Raw genomic sequence first — 19,749 nt, forward strand, 5'->3', positions numbered from 1 at the left:
GGGTGTAGTCAGAGCAGCGTCTAAAAGATCTCCTTTCTAGATCTAGGTTTCATTGTGCAGGAACAAGAATCAAAGTGCATGGACTAATATATGGTATAACTAACAGAAGAGCGGGTATTAATACAGCATTATGTTACAGAACACAGAGGTTTTTAATGTAAATATCTGAAGAAAATAAGGACAATGGAGTTAGAGAATAAAGAAAGTAGACACTGTGCAACGTTGGTACATGTGCAGTATTTTACTGGACCACTGTGTCTATTCAACATGCACTACTTCTAATATTAACATATATTACACATGTATGCACTTCTGGTTGGATGCTGACTCTATCTCGTTGTCCCAGAGCTAATGTGAATTGTAAGATACACTTCTGCAAATAACATGCACCTGAAGTATAGAGTCTTGTAGACGAGCCGGAAGAAATAGAGCAAATTCCGAAGCACAACGCCTCTCTAAATAGCATTTAATTGCAGTATGCACATTGCTAAATCTCTTCTTATAAAATGGTTCTTCTTCCTTCAAATACGTGTCCTTCAACCGTGCCTCCTTGCATGAGACATATCTGGTTAAAACAGATGAACAGAACGAATGCAAAAATCAGTTGCAATCAAAAGAGGCTCCATCATGAGTTGTCTGAGCTCCCCTCTGCTTCTTGGATCGGCTCGGGGTTTCAGCACTAAAGGGGGCGGGGGGATTGATCTGTGTGTGTGTGTGTGGCGTGACAAAGGCAGGGTGTTTGCATGTTAAAGAGGACTTGTTCGGGGAAAGATGTGAGGTCAGTGTGTCGGAGGCCTTTCGGCGCGGCGCTGATAAGCCAGAGCATTTGGACAGGGGGAAGACGTATCTGCATGTGATGTAGCGTCGCACACACCCTCAAATCTATAGCGTCAGGAAGCAAACTGACTGTCACCAATCACGCGGTGACCTCCGGGGCGTTAACGTTCGAAACCAAATCACAATCGATGACACAAGTGTACAAAAGTTCAGCTAAAGAAATCGGGGTTTTATAATCCGAATTGCTAATTTGCTTTCAGATCTGAAAAGGGTGCGGCTCAGTGTTCGACGAACTCGACGCTCATTCAGAAGAGAATCCATTCATGCGTGTTCAGAAAGCCCCGCACATCCGAACGTGACGTCTTTGTCGGCGGGTCGGTTGTTGGTTGTGATGGTAATAGCTGACAGTACACTGACAAGATAACTGATTAGGTAAGATGAGCGATTATGTGGAAGGAATACAGAGAGAAATTACGGGGACAAACAAGCTGCCAGCATTTCTTTAGGTAACATTCTCCTTAAAGTGCACATGCACGTATCATAACATGCATCAATATACCAATTCACCATCATGCCATTCAAGAACTAGACTTATGGTGTAAAAAACAAGTCAAACTATTAAGAAAATGTACAAAAAAACACAGGTCTAAAATCTCCTTATTCTGATAGCCTTTTTTGCATTAATATGAGGTAGTTTTGCATTATAGCTGGCTCTAATGTTACTCTAGATCATCTATTTCATCTGATGCATTCTCTGCAAGACACTACAGGACACCAGCACTGTGTTTTAAAGGTGAAAATCACCCCGGTCCTACTTTCAGATCTCTCACAGTTCGCCTTTTATTAAAGTTTCCTCCGTCGGTTTAATGTAGATCTTTCTCCTCTGTGCACTCGTCTTTTCTTCGTGTCTCTGTTGGCTACACTCTTTCATTTGTGAGTCCTTTGTCCTCCTCGTTTTGTCCCATTAACCCAGACGTGTCGAGGCATGCCCGTCGCTGGCTGTGCCCGAAGCCCGAGCATGGCAGAGCAGGACAGATGGTTGCTAGGGAGGTTGCCAGGGCGGATCACTGGGGCCCAAGTGTGTGTGTGTGTGTGTGTGTGTGTGTGTGTGTGTGTGTGTGTGTGTGTGTGTGTGTTCAGTATCTCAAAGCCACGCTTCACCGTCGGACAATGGGCCCACACCGGGGCCGGGTTGTGGCACCAAGCCGCGACCCAATAATGCCGGTGCCGCTGAGGGTTGCGACCTGGAAACGGCGGCCGACTGTGATAACAGCTTGGCCGAGCGGCGGGGAGGAAACCGTGTCAGTGTCGCCACGTCGCAACGCGTGAATGTCACTGTCCTGCCCTCCACCTCTTTCATTTTCCCAATCAACACACCCCTCCTTCTCCTCGACCTCCTCGCCTCCATCTTGAGAACATAACAACATAGCAAGACAGGACTGAGAACATGTAGATTTAAGGAGAAAGATATTAGATTATTGTGTGCAAAAACAGCCCAGAAATGCTCACCAAAGTCTTACATTCGACCCAAAATAAAAGGATTCCTGTTGATTTAAGTCCCTGATCTATTCTCGGCTCGGTTTAGAATCCCCGCCTCGGTATAAAACTGTCCTGGCTTCGCTTTGATGTCACTTTCTGCAGACTTATAATCATTGTCTCTTTGGTTTATGGCACATATGTCAGCTCAGCGTGTCTTCATCGGAAAGCGCTCCGTCTTGTGTGTAGCCATAATACAGACCTGTGTTTAGTGGTGTCTATTCCATCTCTGAACACACACTTTTCAGACAAGACATCTCCGTGTAACGACGGAAACTGGGGTATAATCGTTTCAGTAGCTTACCTAGACTTGTTTCCGAACCAGTTGTCTTTCCCACAGACTTCAAAGTATGTTTGGCTTTATCTTAACAGGACAGATTACACTCAGCAGGTGAGTCTGGGGGCAACAGGGCCCGGCTGCTAGCATTGGCTCGACGCCCCACCAGCAATGACTCTAATGGAGCACTTTCAGAGCTCCTGGGAGGGGATATCAAACGATGTCAAGCGTGTCATCGTCCAGACCTGGTTTGATGTTGGAGAGGACAATTCTCAGAGAGAGAAGGGTTGGATATCTGATGTACATGACTGGAGAGATCACTGTAAATCTGACAGTGTGGAATATACTACAGCTGCTCAGTCTTGTTCTCTTCCTTACAGGGTTAATTTGAGATAAAGGAAAGCATTTTTTGCCTCTTAAACTGAATTAAAACATACTTTTTACGCCAAAAGAGTCTAAAAACATCTCTAATCAAATGCAACTCTGTGTAAACAAACCCAGCGACGGGTGACAGCGCTTCAACAAGAGGCTTCGCTCTTCAATTACAGACCTGCAGCCTTTAAAACAAAGATATTGTTATCTGTCTCCCCGTTACACTGCATGTCTGATGTCTTGCTCTCACCAGTCGCTCCCTCAGGTTTTTCTCCGATGCGTCGTAAAGCCGCAGTCTCGTGTTTCTGAAGTCGATTTAACCGCAACCCCGTGCTCGGCTGTGACGCCAAACGGAATCAATGGCTTTGTGATTATGAGGTCTAGCTTGCTAACAATGTTGACATACGTCTTATTCATTGGGAAGTCGTGTTGATTATGAAACTCACAGCTTTGATTCTCAACCGGGATGAAAAACAACAAAGTATCTGTCCTGGAAAAAATGCTAAAACACCCCGTATTATAAGTCTTATATTTTATCACTTGAAATGGGACTCTGTTAGGATAAAGATTGCAGTCACGGCTAGCTGAATAATTAGCTTTAAAGCGTTGAGGCTTGAGCAGAAAACTGACAAATTCTGGTGGTGCTCGGCCAGAAAGTGACAGCCAAGAATCAACCGACAAACCGTCATCCACATTAGCACCCTGTCACACTGAAGAGGCCTATTGAAGCACCGCGGGGTGCCGTTAGGAACAAACCTGTGTGTGTGTGTGTGTGTGTGTGTGTGTGTGTGTGTGTGTGTGTGTGTGTGTGTGTGTGTGTGTGTGTGTGTGTGTGTGTGTGTGTGTGTGTCCTCTCATTTCCTCCATTCAGCCAATGACTGATGACGTTCCCCTCCAGCACTGGTCGACATCGTGGCACAAAGAGCCACTCCGGGTGAAACAAAGACCCTCTAATTGTGCCTTTGAGCGGCCGCTTGGTCGGTCAGCTGGTGGCGGCATGGGTCCCCTGGGTGCCGCCGTCCCACAGACTGACTGAGGTCCGAGCGACTGCACCCAGAGGAAATTAGGAGGCTTTGTGTGTCCCGGTGTAGCTGCATGAGCTAAACTCATATTATCAGGGATTGTGTTCTAACATTTTAGCCTCACAATGATCCTAAAAGATAACGCACATTTGGACAACCACATGACTATTTCAGACCCTGAAGACATAACACATGCATGTGGTAATCCAGTGATACCTGTAATGTGGACACAACATGAAGACTAAGCGTCTGAACAACACATCGATACCTGTTTCCAAGTCGTCGTCCAACTGGGAAGATGCGTTCAAGTGGATTTTTTCCAATCAGAACCCAATTTTTATTGACACCAAATCTTGCAGTATTTTGCAATCGAAGCAAAAGTGGAATCAAATCGTTTATCTCCCCTTTGATTCCGATCCAGTTCAAATGTCAATGTGTCTTTCCTTGGCCTTTCCGACACAAATCTGGTCAGTGGTTTTTCTGTAATCCTGCCAACCAAGCGAAACGTCATTGGCGGGGTTACAGATGTTTGGAAAGGCGATGGAATTAAACAATAAAAGCATGAGAATTTCCCCTACTTAATATGGTGCACTTTTGTAAATGCTTCAAGTGTATTTAAGGAGAAAAGAAAGGAAGTAAAGAGAGCCTGGTGGGAAATTAACGTGAGTTTTGTTGGCTGCAGATAAAAATGTCCTTGTTGCACTGTGATACACATGTGGGTCTGCATGGACTAGTTTCTACTGCCTTTATATGATCTGCAGCATGCCTTAAGGAGAGATTAGAGTTAGACAGACGGTGCTCTATCTGGGATAATTGGAGATTTGTTGATTTTGGCAAATAAAGTCAATGGGAAAACACACTGATGCCAAAAATGCAGATTTTTACCTCTTTTATTCAAGCCTCCCGTGCAGAGTAAAAGAGAAATCTGGTGATATGTTATGTTCTTTTCATTGTTAGCACACAAAAAAAGAAGTGTAGTGGACGTACATTAATTAAAAATGACAAAGCAGACCTGAAATAGTCTGCAACAAAAATGGAAGGACAATAAAAAAGGCAGAACAAAGCAGTGACAGTGACAGCAATTATATGCAATGCGCCATGATTGACTGCAAAATATACAGTGGCAAAAAGAAGTGGAGCTTAAAATAGTGATGCATGTCAGCTAAGTGGTGCAGAGTGGGGAGTGTGACGCGGCTGGATACTGGTGGTCTGAGGGTGTCAGGGCTCGCAGGGCAGACCATGTGGCCCCATTGTTAGCCATTGTTAAGAGCAGCTATTGATGGCTCACCCTGCCTCTTTGGCTGAGGTCAATGAGGTTTGATGACGTTGTAATGGAGGCTCTTTAAAGAGGTGAATGAGGGCAATGTTTTAGCATCCTGTAAACCCCTTTTTTTACACCGAGCTTGTCCTCAAAACATAACGTATTTGTCTTACTAATAATCCAAACAAAAGGCTGCTGAAGTTAAAGAATCCACAGCAGTGTCGTGACAATATCTCAGCATCAAAACATGTTTTCCTCAAAACCAGGCGGCTATTTGTGGCGTCTCCCATGTAGCGGCATGTCGCGAGGAGAGTGTTTGTTGTTGCTGTGAAAAGACAGCCTGCTCTCAGAGACATTTCTGTGTGTGTGTGTGTGTGTGTGTGTGTGTGTGTGTGAGAAAGGGCCGGCTGCTCGGGTGAAGCAGCGACAGACGAAAGACTGAGAGGCAGTCTGCTCCCGCTGAGCCACACTGCTGTGCTCCGAACACACCACTAGAACGTGCTCTTCTGCAGATTATACATTACTCACTCGCTCAGAGTCACTGCCACACACACACACACAACACACACACACACACACACACACACACACACACACACACACACACACACACACACACACACACACACACACACACATTCCCATGCCTTACACACTCTGCCTTATTGGATCACCTGTATGGAGAAAAGTGTGGGAATTGCACTACTTTCTCTTGCGCCTGCTTTAGCCTGTCTGTCAAATGTGTGTGTGTGTGTGTGTGTGTGTGTGTGTGTGTGTGTGTGTGTGTGTGTGTGTGTGTGTGTGTGTGTGTGTGTGTGTGTGTGTGTGTGTGTGTGTGTGTGTGTGTGTGTGTGTGTGTGTGTGTGTGTGTGTGTGTGTGTGTGTGTGTGTGTGTGTGTCAGGGTGTTGTTGTTGTTATTGAATGTAGGGTAAGGTATTCAACACTTTCCTCCTTGTGTACAAATGTGATTTTTTAAGAAAACATTTAAGAAATGCATTAATTTAAAGGTTTACACCGAAAATACACCAAATCAAATCCACATTTGAAAGAGAAAACATGACTTAATTGAAGTTATTAATGCATTTAAGTGTTTATTTTGTTGTGCCTTTCCTAGTAACCAATAATATCTTAAAATGCACATTAAAAAATATATTTAATTGTCCGTTTCTAGATCGAAAAATACCTCTGAAATACCTAAAAGAAGTCTCCAACGAATATCATACCCTAAATATGGCTGCAGGATCTGTCACCAGTGCATTGATTTAATTTGTCGCTGTCTGACGGATCTGTTTGACATGGGAGATAAGAGGTGGAGCTAAAGTCTGCGACTGAAAGGCAAAAGGGGCGAGTCGAGTGTCTGCAGAATAAGATGGATGGAGAGAGGGCTTTCATCAACTCCACTCTCAGAAAATCTATCTCTGATTTCTGTGTCTCCCGGTGTTCACTGACATTTCATTACCACTCAGAAACAGGACGGGAAAAGTGCAAAGGACATTTAATTGAAAGGAGATTTTAATACAGTTTTAAAAAGTTGTTAAAAGCAAAGAGAACAGAGGTATACAATACAAGAATAAAAGCTGCAATGCAGTGTGAGAAATTAGTAAGTATGACTCAATAAATAAAAACCTTTGACCTTGTTTTACATTTCTTCCATTTGCATCAATTTTAAAGCAACAATAATTTGTACGTGTTTTGCATCTGCTTGATCTACTTTTGAGTATTTTGTAGATACCCTCCATGCATTCACATGCTTAAGGCCTGTTCATCAGAACCCTATAGGATGTTTAATGTGGTCTGCTCCTCCTTAGCAGGGTAATAAATGTAAATAGCAGTCTGCACAGAGATTATGGTCTCCATGCTACACTGCACTGCCAATTGAAATCTGCTGATGAGGCCGGTCAGAGCACCAACCGTTCCTCAGAAACACCACAGACCACCATCTCCATTTGTTATCGGCACTAATACACCACCACTGAGTCTGGGTTAAGGCTCCCCAGGGTGTGTGTGTGTGTGTGTGTGTGTGTGTGTGTGTGTGTGTGTGTGTGTGTGTGTGTGTGTGTGTGTGTGTGTGTGTGTGTGTGTGTGTGTGTGTGTGTGTGTGTGTGTGTGTGTGTGTGTGTGTGTGTGTGTGTGTGTGTGTGTGTGTTTTAAGTCATAAAAGTGATAAATAAATGTGAGTGGATCCCACTGGGTGCTGACCGAATGACAATAGAGGAATTCCCAGTGGAGCCATTGACTCCCAGTGAGACCCCTCTGTCCCAGTGGAGTCCCATATTTCTTGTTTGGAGTCCCCAGTGTGTCCTCCATCACTCTTAAGACAGTAATTATTTCTTCGTTTTCAATTAGCAGCCGTCACCCAGTGTGGACACTTGGCCCGCAGAGGACGTGGCTATTTCCTGCAAGCTGCAACACCTGATTAATCTTCATTTTCCCCTTGAATAGATAGATTATATAGAAATGAACCTAACACACTGTTCTGTTCTCTTTCTCCTCTTTCACATATAGGCTGTTACTGGTGTCACAGAGACCGACCACACAGCCGTCCATCGTTAAAGATCAAAGTAAGACACAATATATCTGTTCTTGGGAAATAACCAGTTTAATAACCAGTGGGAAAACATTTCCTCTCACTGTGCCATCCCATAATAATAAATTTATTATGATTAGGAATATGTGTTGCTGCATGACGACAAGACTTCAGGAAGTCACTGCGTCCGACCAAGAAATAATCACACACATTACCCTTTGCCAAATCGTCATTTTTACATTTAGCTATTCCCCTGTTTCTTGTCTTTATGCTAAGCTAAGCTAGCCGGCTGTTGGTTGTAGCTTCATACTTAGTAGCAGTAGTAGTAGTAGTAGTAGTTGCATTAGTAGTTGCAGTAGTAGTTTTAGGATATGTATTGTATCCATCAATGTAGAAAAATCCCTTTTAAAATCATAGTTTGCTGTTTAGGAGTTAGCCCTGCTTCCAGCATTTATGCTAAGCTAAGCTAATCCTCTCACCAGCTACCTCCTTTAGTAGTTTTTTCATTATTACCACTTCTTTTTAACATCTGCTTTTCTAAAAAGCAACCATCTGGCTTTCCTTTGTTACAGAATAAATAATGCATTTGTTTCTGGGTCACTTGGAATCAATTGAAAAAGAAACTGCATGCTTAGCGATTGAATAATAGCAAACATTCCAACTCAGACAAACAGACTTGCATCATAACACTGGACGCTAATGTGCAAAACAACATAAACATGGCAAAATAAATCTCTAGGATGATGATAGCGTGCATACATAACGTTCTGTGTTTCTATGTAAGATATGAAAGATAGGAAGGCAACACTTCACTGCCACTTTGAGCTCTTATTTGGGAACAGAAATATGTTTCCCTTTGTGTTGAGATGTTAAAGCAGTCAGCGTTGGTGCCCAGCTGCAGATCCCACAGTGGAAACCACATGCTTCATATTTGAATACAGACTCCAAACACTCACACTACATATACCACAGTGGGAATGTGGACTTTATGTTGTGTAACATTGAAGCTTTATTCTGTTGAATATTCATGTGAGCAATATCCGGTCGATGGCGCTATTTCTGTGGCTGAATTCCTTTTGAAAACTCATTAGAAAAACATCAGCTTTCTTCTGAGGAGCCGAGCAAACAATTTCCACATTAAAGTCACTTCCAAGTAAATGTGGAGCACATGTAAGGAGTAGTTTAGTTATTAAAAGATTACAGAGACAGGCGGAAAACTCAATCACTGCAGCGCTGTGTACTTCAGAGCAACTGGGACGGTTTCAATTCAAATGAAGTGGCCCCAGAGGTTTGAGAAGCTGCTCCGTTTGGGCGATCTGTGGGTTGAATCCTTCATTGGAAACTCCTCTTTTCTCTTTAAATGATTTCTGTCAAGGTTGAACCAACAATGCTCTTAACCCCCGGTGGCTCCAGTGAAGCTGCAACAGCATGCCTGCAGTTGTGCTCGCTGTGTGAATGTGGAAAGGGATGGAGTGGAAATGCAGTGAGTCAGCTTTCCACCATTATGCCTTGTGGGGGTTTCCCTTTCCTGCAGTGTTATATGGGTTTGTGTGCATGTAAAGGGTCTGCAAAGGCTCAAATCCCTTTGTACTTCTAATGGCTAGCTCTCCCAACACATTGCACATGATAGGCTAAGAGGCGGGACATCTCTAAGCTGTTGACAAATCACAAACTGGGCTCTGGTTTCAGACAGAGGGTGCTGCAGAAAAATAAAGAGCTTTCTGAACTTTGAAGCATGGAAACATGTCACAGCAGTGGCAAAAAATACAATCATGAACATAATAAGTCCTCAATCATAATCAGGTAGTTAAATTGATTATCAAAATCACAATTCACTTAGTTTTGGAGGGAAACCGGTGTACAAAATGCTCCTTGTTAGTAACTTTCTTTGTCTTGAACGTACCTTGAGTCCATTCAGGTGTTTACAATTTAAATTGCTTGAAACTTTGATGCGTGATGAAGCATAACTCCGACGCTATCCCTCTGTGGATAAACCTGTGTCGCTGCTCTTAAGGGAAATGTTGCATTATATTTAATTAGCTTTCCTTTGTCTATGAAGAAAACAATTATTCTTAATTAAAATGCCGTTGTACGGTTTCAGAGTAATAAAGCAGCAGCGTTATAGTGAGCATAAATAAATAATGTCATTGAGCAGTCACTTTACATTTACCATGGGGACAACTGTATACAAGCGCTCCATATTTATCCTAATTGCTGTCGCTTATTGTGGCATGAATAATTGACTTTAATATAATAACACTGGGCTGAATACAATAAAGCTGTGGAGCATTGGTGCTTACACTTAAGAGGTAACAAAGCATATGTCCTGCAAAGAAATCAGGATAAATACGACAACTTTACAGAAAACAAACGTCAATAGTTTGTTTTTCTAGCAGAAAGGTTGTTTTTCTCACAGTGTGGGAAACTCAATAACAGTGCAGGCCTGTGACGAATGAGAAGGGTAAATATTGTGTATGTGTGAGAGCTGCTGAGGCGAGGCTGTAGCCTAAAGATGTGCTGAAGACGACACACACACACACAAACACACACACACACACACACACACACACACACACACATGAATTTGGTTTAATATGTAGCTTCTCCACATGGGAGGTGAAGCAGAACCTTCGCTGTTCTCCCACAGAAGGCTTTGAGAATACTGTGTGTGTGTGTGTGTGTGTGTGTGTGTGTGTGTGTGTGTGTGTGTGTGTGTGTGTGTGTGTGTGTGTGTGTGTGTGTGTGTGTGTGTGTGTGTGTGTGTGTGTGTGTGTGTGTGTGTGTGTGTGTGTGTGTGTGTGTGTGTGTGTGTGTGTGTGTGTAGAGTTGACTCTATTATTCAGTCTCTTCATATTCCTCAAATTGCTCGAGGAGGGAAAAATACACAAAGGGCCCCGGAGGACTGCGAGCCACCGTTATGATTATTATTATTGTTGTTATTAAAGATTAGAGGAGGAGGAAGCAAACATGGAATATCGTTTAGAAAGTGTGACTGTAGATTCACTCAAGGGGAGTCTTGTCTTGAATGCTAGAGCAATATTCTGCTAAATTATTTCTCGCAACCAGGATGATTATTGCATTGATGTGTCTACACATGCACTATGCTCAAAATACACACTCATTTGTTTACAGACAGTAGTGAAAAACAAAGAAACATGCCTTATTGTGTGCATTCAATTGGTTATTTAAAGGGGGAAAAATAAAACTGTAAAATAAAAATAATCTCAATGAAAAAAATGTAAATTGAAAATAATTAAAACGTAGTAAAAATAATATTAAAATATTATAAGAATACATAACCATATTTTTGATCTGTAACATTATCATATTTGCTCTGACTGAAAAACGACCCTTTTAAACCTTTAACTTTATAAATGCAGTCAGATGTGGAGCAGTATTTAAAGATGGGCAGCAAATCAAAGTTGGAAAATAAATAATAAAATAAATGGAGTTGAAATGATCGCAGAAGTTCGCACTAACTTACTTTATTTAAAGTATCTTCATCTGTTCAATATATTCATAGCCTTCCTCTTCCTCCACTTCCATCTTCGTCAAACATTTTACCACTTCAACATGTGGGTGCCTTTCAAAGAGCTTAATTAAACTAATTATCGAACCAGAGCTATGTTAGATAAGTGATTCAAGTTTTACTCCTTCTCATGGTGTGTTATCAAACCCCTATCATTTGCTGGGTAATTTAGAATTAATTGGAAATAATATGTACGCTGCGCTGGGCATATAGTGTGGCCCCTCTAATCTATGGCCTTTGTAAGCGGGTGTGATAAAGCTAACCCCTTCACATAGGTTCAAGTTAATTAAATGTCCTTTTAATTGTGTTCTAATACAAAACGCACATTACTTCGTTTAATACGTCTCCCTGAGCCCGAGCAAAAAAGCTAATAGAGGGATTCAATTCAGAGAAAGAAGGAGAGGGAAGTGGAAAAAAGTAGTCATTTTCCCCCCTTCTTCATTTTCTGAGAGAAGTGAAGTGTCAGCGAATTCGAGGGCGAAATTAATTATTTCAGCTTGATAAAGCTTTTCATCTCCCTGACTCCTTGCACTGAAAAAGCCAATTAATGATGTCAAACATGCTCTCGCTCTCCGGGGACAGCCTCCGCTCTGATGAGTGTGTTTACCGCAACGGGACTCTATATATATCTGTGTGTGTGTGTGTGTGTGTGTGTGTGTGTGTGTGTGTGTGTGTGTGTGTGTGTGTGTGTGTGTGTGTATGTGCTACCTCCATGCCCACCACAGGACCTTCCTTCCTAATCAGTGCGCACCTGTCAGACCCCTGCCTCATTATCTATGTACAGAGAGGCCATTTTTGTCAGGGCAGCCGGCAGCTTTTCACCCGCCACTGAGAGAGTATGGCACTGTCCTCTGTGAGATTATTCACTTAATTATGGGGTGGAAGAAGTGGCCCAGAGCAGGAGCAGGTCAACACAAGCTGACATGGAGCTCAGTGCAAAGCTCATACAGTTTCAACTCTGTGCAGACGCTGAGACAAGAGCATGCTAATTCCCTCCGTCTGAGGAAAGGATAGCTTGCTAATGAACTGCCTGGCTGGGAAAACTCCCTTATCTTGGGCTCCTGTTGCTCTGCAAGGTTAGAGGTCAGAGTGAGCAGACATCGAGAAGGCATTCAGTATGCTGCTCACGCTGCTAGAACATTATTATACTTCAATGCATTGGTTAAACCTACCTCCTGAACCTGGGTTAAACCACTGGAGTAAGGATCATTATGCACATTTGGAGATGTAGCTCACGAACTGCGCACTGGACAATACTTTTGCAGTATAGATCTATCTTGCGTGGTTAAAACAAACAAATTACATATTGTTTCAGACTTCTATTGATTGAAGTATTTTGTTTCCCTTTTGTTTAAATAATCCTGCTTATAAAATGGTTAAAATCACAACATGTTCAGCCTGCTGTTGGTTATAAATCCCTATATGTTCGATCAAGGTGTCCCACTAGGATCAGCATGAAGCCCCCTGCTGTTTGCACTAAACGTAGAGTGTATGTTTCTTTCCGACTGGTTTATTTTATGCTGATTATTCCAAATTGTATGGATGTTCTTCCTGAAATGTACCATCTTAGTTTACACAACTAATAGATGCATTGCTGCATATTTCATATAAATAGATAAAGATAGACATATATAAATAAAAGCAGTAGCGCTTCCTGACTGTGATCCCCGTTAAGCTTCCGTTCCTGTTTATCTTCTTATTAATGACGTGCATGTTTACTTTCACCCACCATGTGTTCAGACAGATCATCAGCAGGACAGATCACTGTACCATGTGACCCACGGTAAAATGCTGTGTGTGTATGTGTACATGCATGTTTGTGGGTAAATATGTGTGTGTGTGTGTGTGTGTGTGTATGTGCTGTTGGACAGGGTGAGAGTGAAATATGGACTTAGACGGGGAGATGAGACTGCTGGCGCTGATCGCTGACAGCGCGATCAAGATGTACTTGACTGCTGTGTGTGTGTGTGTGTGTGTGTGTGTGTGTGTGTGTGTGTGTGTGTGTGTGTGTGTGTGTGTGTGTGTGTGTGTGTGTGTGTGTGTGTGTGTGTGTGTTTTTTTGTATGTGTGTGTGTTGGCGTCTAAATATCTACAGCACTGGCACCCCCCGTTGCTCCTTTACCCCCCAAACTTTATCCTTTCTGAAAGATGATAGTGATTTAAAAGTCACATCAAGCTAAGGCAACACACTCATGTACAAAAAAACACACACACACACACACACACACACACACACACACACACACACACACACACACACACACACACACTTATGGGAACCATGTGGGACAGACTGTCTCTGACATTACAACCATCATCTCACTCACTCTCCTCCATGTCTGCCTCGTTAAACCTTCATTTGAGAGGTTGAGTGTGTGTGTGTGTGTGTGTGTGTGTGTGTGTGTGTGTGTGTGTGTGTGTGTGTGTGTGTGTGTGTGTGTGTGTGTGTGTGTGTGTGTGTGTGTGTGTGTGTGTGTGTGTGTGTGTGTGTGTGTGTGTGTGTGTGTGTGTGTGTGTGTGTGAGGCTCCTCAGAGCATACTGATAAAATTAATGCCCGATCGTTTATGGGAATAAAGTTCTCTCTTCTTACGTCTCCTTCTTCTGAAACTGATTTAGTCATCAGTCAACTGTGCAGAGTTTACACTACCCATGTGTGGGCGTGTGTCTGTTTGCATTGGAGACACGTAAGTTATGTTTCTGTCCGGGATGCTTTATCAAAATAACTGCTTTATCCTGAATTCCTTGCTGAAGCGGATCCAGACGCAGGTAAAAATACTGGTTGAAATATCTGACCTCAGCGAGGTGTGGCTGACTTGTTTTGTCAGGCACTAAGGATCTACTTTCCGTGTTGTTTATCGCCCTGCACCGTAGTAAAGAATATTAATAACTCCTAAACGGCACGAACCACGTGGATCCAGTTAAGTGGCAGAGAAAAACCTCTTAGACTTCCAAATGTTTATTTTATTTTACTTACAGATTTGTTCTATCCTCTTTAAAGTAAAACATTTAAGTTTAAAGACCATTTTTGTACTTTCTATGGCCACCTTCTTCGCACTAATTGTTGACAAACCTAGTTAAAGATAGCTTAGCATGTTAGCTTAATGATAACCCTATAAGTCTCATTTGTAGCCGCCTTTGTACAAACATAGTTATCAAGTCACACCAATTAATACACAACCTATTTGTGAGATGAGTCATCCAACGTTACCCAGGAAGTTCTTCCTCTTCTATTTTTAATTGAACTGTGAGGGGGTTTTCCAGCGGCTGCATTCGAGTCATTTTATTTTATTAGGCAGACGTGTCTTGGTGTCCCGGTGTAGAGTGGCTGCTGGCATTTGACAGTCCTTGCCACCAGCTGTGTGTGTGTGTGTGTCTGCAGTATATCCCTTTAGCCAACATGTTGGATTATGTCTCAAAGCTTAGTTCATTTAAGTCGTGATGAGGTTATATATTGTACACAGAGGGAGGGCTTACAGTAGCTTTGTGATGCAGCAATTAAGCAATTTAGTTTTTAAGCAGCACAACGAAACAGATCAACAAAAGCTCATACCGATGTTTGGCAGATAAATTGGTGCAGCTTTACTTCATACCCCGGTGGTTTGAGAGTTTTTCTCCCCTCTTATTTCTACGTCTTACTTTTATCTTTTGACCCTCTGTAGTCCGTGCGATCACACCTCGTAAAGTACCAGACTGGCCATCCTTTTCTTATATAAAGCAGAAAGCTGTTTTTTGATACACTCCAAATAAATCTCGGAGCTCTCTTTCTTATCCCACCCTGTTGTTCGACAGCGCTCTGCCTCTCTCTATATATCCCTTGTTGTGTCTTCTCGTCCTCCTGGTTTCAATTGAGTGTTTGTTCTTTTGGCACGACGGGGGAATTCCACATAGTGCGGATGGTGACAAAATGAATTACGTTCAATTTAGGAATAGATTATCCAAGTGATTAGTATTCATGTAGCGTCCCTCTTTAGGTAATAACCCAAGGAAAGTAATGCAATATGAGGGGAATTTGCTGTTTATGAAGTAAATCATTTCCTTAATTCATCCATTGTGGTTTCCCCCTCTCTGCGTCTCATTCGCTGTCCCTCTCTTCATCTTTTCATCACTTCTTCTTTCCCCCGCTCGCTGCAAAGCCACAGATTGTCAGTCCTCAGCACGCCACATCGCGGTGTTTGACATACAGTGTCAAAACAGGCCGTTCTGTCTTATTCCAGCGCATGACATGCTCCTTCTCTTCTTCATCTCCCCCTGCAGCATCTTTAGTGGTGCCAAATTCCTCTTTCAATGTCCAGACGCAGCTTTTATTTTTCTTACCAATGACAGATGCAAAAAGATGGGTGGACAGACTGGGTTATATCCTCACTTGAACCTCATTTGTGTGTGTTTTGAAACTAAATATTCAATAATGAGTGTATACCAATATTTGTACGTATCGTTTACCACAAACCAGACAATAAACACAAGTGGAAATGTTTTCTTTCATTTGAACAGCAATACTCTGTTTTCTGTTGTTGACAAACATTATTGTGTTAAACTAAATGTTTATTATGGGCTGTATACACATAGATTCAAGTATCGTTCACCACAAACCAGACAATACAAAAAAGTGGATTTCTTTTAAACTGATTTCTAACACCAATCTTTTGGTTTTCTTTTCTGTAAACTTTTTTGAAAATTGCTGCAGACGACACTAATTGTTGTGTTAAACTAAATATGTATTACGGGGTGTGTCCAAATATGTGCGTGACGTTGCCCTCGAATCAGATATTAAAAATAAGTGGAAAAATGTGTTTTTTTACCACCGATCTTTGCAGAACATTGGTGCAGACAACACAATAATTGTCTCGTCATTTTCAATTTCTCCCGGTGGACGAAGTGAGGGAAGGGTCCCAAGAGAGGTTGAAGAAGAGGAGGAGGAGAATAGGGAGGAAGGGGGGAGGATTGGTGGCAGTGGAAACCTCAGTAGTGTCACAACTGCCAATTAGCGGCCAGTTTGAGATGTTGACATCTGCATTCTTTCACGTTGACTATAACTCACAGCCCGGCTTTAGATCGCTTTATTTATCTCGACGCCCCTGCGGTTCCACGGATGCTCCGTTTAAGAAACAGTGTGTGTGTGAATATATAATATAAGTGTTTTGAGAAGGAACGGAGACACAGGAATGTCACAAAAGTTATTGCGTACAATCTTTCCTTCGGAGAGTGGATGTGATAAACTGAAAAAGAGGAATTCTGTGCTTTAATTGGCGTTTATAGAAGGTGAATCATCAATTATAGAAGCAAAAAGGAGTACATTTTAATATAGAACATGATCAAATTACATTTTTATGTAATTTATAGTGGTTTTATAAGTGACAATGAGCATCAAGACATCAAATGGATCCATTTCCATAACTTAATATGAGATATATCATGTGATTAATCTGGACGTGAGCTTCTTAGACAGTTAGAAACCCTGTGCAGCTCAACCTGTGTACAGTGCACATTATATGGTCCCCAAAGGGCCATAAAGGCTGACATCAGCATTGCTCAAAAGTTCATTGACTGCTCTCCAATTTCCTGAAATGCGCCTTTCAGATTCCTGTCGCTCTCCACGGGAGACTGCTGTCCTGTTAGAGCTAATGTCTGGTTCCCACACGCTGTGAAACCGGATCACGGCCCGCCTGCAGATTTAACAATGCTGTTTTAATATGTGACCTTTTTCTCTTCTGATGACGTTTTCACTTGGGGGTGGAAATGATGACCTACTTGTCCACTCATGGGTTTCTGAAACACACAAAAATAGCAAGAACAGAGATCTAGCTTCTACTTCCTGAAACTAACGACATATTTTGAGACTGTAGTTCAGTGTGGGGGGGGGCTTTAACCTCCTCTAATATCAGACAGGAAGTTTCCAAAGACATTATTAAAGGATAAATAACACCAGCAAATGTGTTCTGATGGCCCTCTGAATGCATAATAAGTGACTTAGAGACGAAAGAAATCTGTGGTTTTAGTAGTGTGGGGACATGCTAACATGCTAACGCTACTGTTGCACAAAAGCTCTCCTAGTTAGGATTAAATATTCTTGATTATGTTGCACATAAGCATTCCTATCATTGTCAGGGACTGTAAATATTGTCCAATACAGCGTCTGTCTGCCTTTCTGCTCGGGTTGCAATGTCTCGCTAAAGGACACCTCAGCAGGGTTCATGCTCACAGACGATAAATGAAGCTTGAACTCATATTTTCTGGGGGGGTTTTTCCACCACAGAGCCATCCTGCCATCTTTCTCTCCACTATTTTTGGGATGCCAGTAACCCGCGACAGTGATTGCAGGCTGCTGCTGCATTTGATGACCCAAAGAATGTAAAGCGATATCTCCATATCACAACCAGATTTAAGAGCGTCGTTGTGTTCAATTCACTTCCTGTCTTTGGCTATTTGTATGTGTGTCAGTCATTCAGTCGGTCGGTCGGTCGGTGGGTCGGTCTCTCTGCGTCTCTTTTTCTAAAACATGAGAGTGATTACAAGAAGCTGACAATCAGCTCCAGGCCTGCATCTTCCTCCTTTATCTTTCTAAGGGAAGTCTCGGTGCGTGCATCTCTGCTGCGTCAACTCTGATTACCGTGATTTCCCTTTCATATGGTCTTCCGCTCTGTCCACCACACACACACACACACACACACACACACACACACACACACACACACACACACACACACACACACACACACACACACACACACACACACACACACACACACACACACACACACACACACACACACACACACAGATACAGATACAGAGATGTACATTAAACCACCCACACCATTCCTGGCGCTTCCAAATGAGAGGGACAGTAGTGATGCCGCAGGCCGCAGGCCACCCAGTACTGCAAATGAATACTCTGCAGTACAACGCACTTCATCAGTCTGTCCTCCAACAAGTGTGTGTGTGTGTGTGTGTGTGAGCATCCTGCATACTGTCAGTAATTGCTTGCATAGCATTCATAGAAGATGCTTGTTTGAACCTGCTTGGAGCACCAAATTAATTGTGTTTACCACTACCATTTGTACAATACAAGTGGTGTCAGGTGATAAACACTTATATTAAAGTGTTAGAAGTCAAGGGGCTGAATTGGGTTTGTGCGTGGCTTGCCATGTATTTTTGGAAGACCATAATGGAGGTGAAAGGGTCACTTTGATGTATGGTTTGCTTAGAAGTTAAAAATCTGTTTTAAAAGATGTTAAATCTGACCCAAGGTGGCCAGAAAATCCATCAAATACAGGTTTAAAGTTTAAATGACACTTTTTGTGGTATTCTTCGCAGCGATAGCGACTTTTCCACTTGACAGCGCGGCTCGGTATATTCTCCGTAAACAAATGAGACCGCGGCTGTGACAACTGGTAGCTTTTATCTCATACCAGTGCTGCAGTTAGTGGTGGTGTTTCTCGAAATGAACACCACATTTCACATAATCCCTCTTGTCCTGTTGCACAGAAGATGTTACTAATTGTCCTCGCTCCCTTATGTGTCTCCATGTGTTTGTTTTCTGTTGGGCTTTACTGAAGAGGACAGCCATGTTGGGAGTAATTTGTCTCCACCGGTCCTTCTTGACATCTCTAGCTGCACTGTAAGAGCCAGCTTCCTGTTGTCTGCTCCAAGATGTTTGAGATTGTGGCTTTGGTTTAGGATTGGCACGAGGAGCAGGTACCAGATATTAGCCTGTCAGTGATCCTTTTCCCTGCAATCCTTTATGAGTCATTCCATGAACTCTCCTTAGCTTTCCGACTCACTTTTCCTCTCTTAAATTCCTGCTGCAATTTTGCTCTGAGAGCTACAGGCTGGATGTCAGGGCACTACAGAAAAGAAAGAAAAAGCAGCAGACTCAACCCAGGAATGTCATGCAGTCAGCGAGGGCAGGCGAAGTGCAGAAAGGCCACAAGGCTTTGAAGTTACGCCTTGACAGTTGTGCGGAGAAACCTGATCACGTTTCATTATTTTGATGGGAAAATCAGACAAACGGTTCACTTGAGGTTTATTTTAGCGCTGCTCGCCGCCTGTCAAAGCACAGGGTACTATAACTAAACTACAACACACACACACACACACACACACACACACACACACACACACACACACACACACACACACACACACACACACACACACACACACGAAAAGCACGTAGAGTTCACTTTAGATGAAGCAACAAAGAACATATTCATCTTGTTGGAGCAGGCTTGTAGTTTGATGTGTTTCGGTCTGTTTTGTTTTATTGTGCTGTTTCCACACACACACACACACACACACACACACACACACACACACACACACACACACACACACACACACACACACACACACACACACACACACACACACACACACACACACACACACTGGTGGGTACATCTGCAGTGCTTGATTCCATTAGTTTTGACTTAAATCAGAAACTTGT

The sequence above is a fragment of the Eleginops maclovinus genome, chromosome 24 (assembly GCF_036324505.1).
Source record: "Eleginops maclovinus isolate JMC-PN-2008 ecotype Puerto Natales chromosome 24, JC_Emac_rtc_rv5, whole genome shotgun sequence".
In the NCBI taxonomy this organism is placed as follows: Eukaryota; Metazoa; Chordata; class Actinopteri; order Perciformes; family Eleginopidae; genus Eleginops; species Eleginops maclovinus.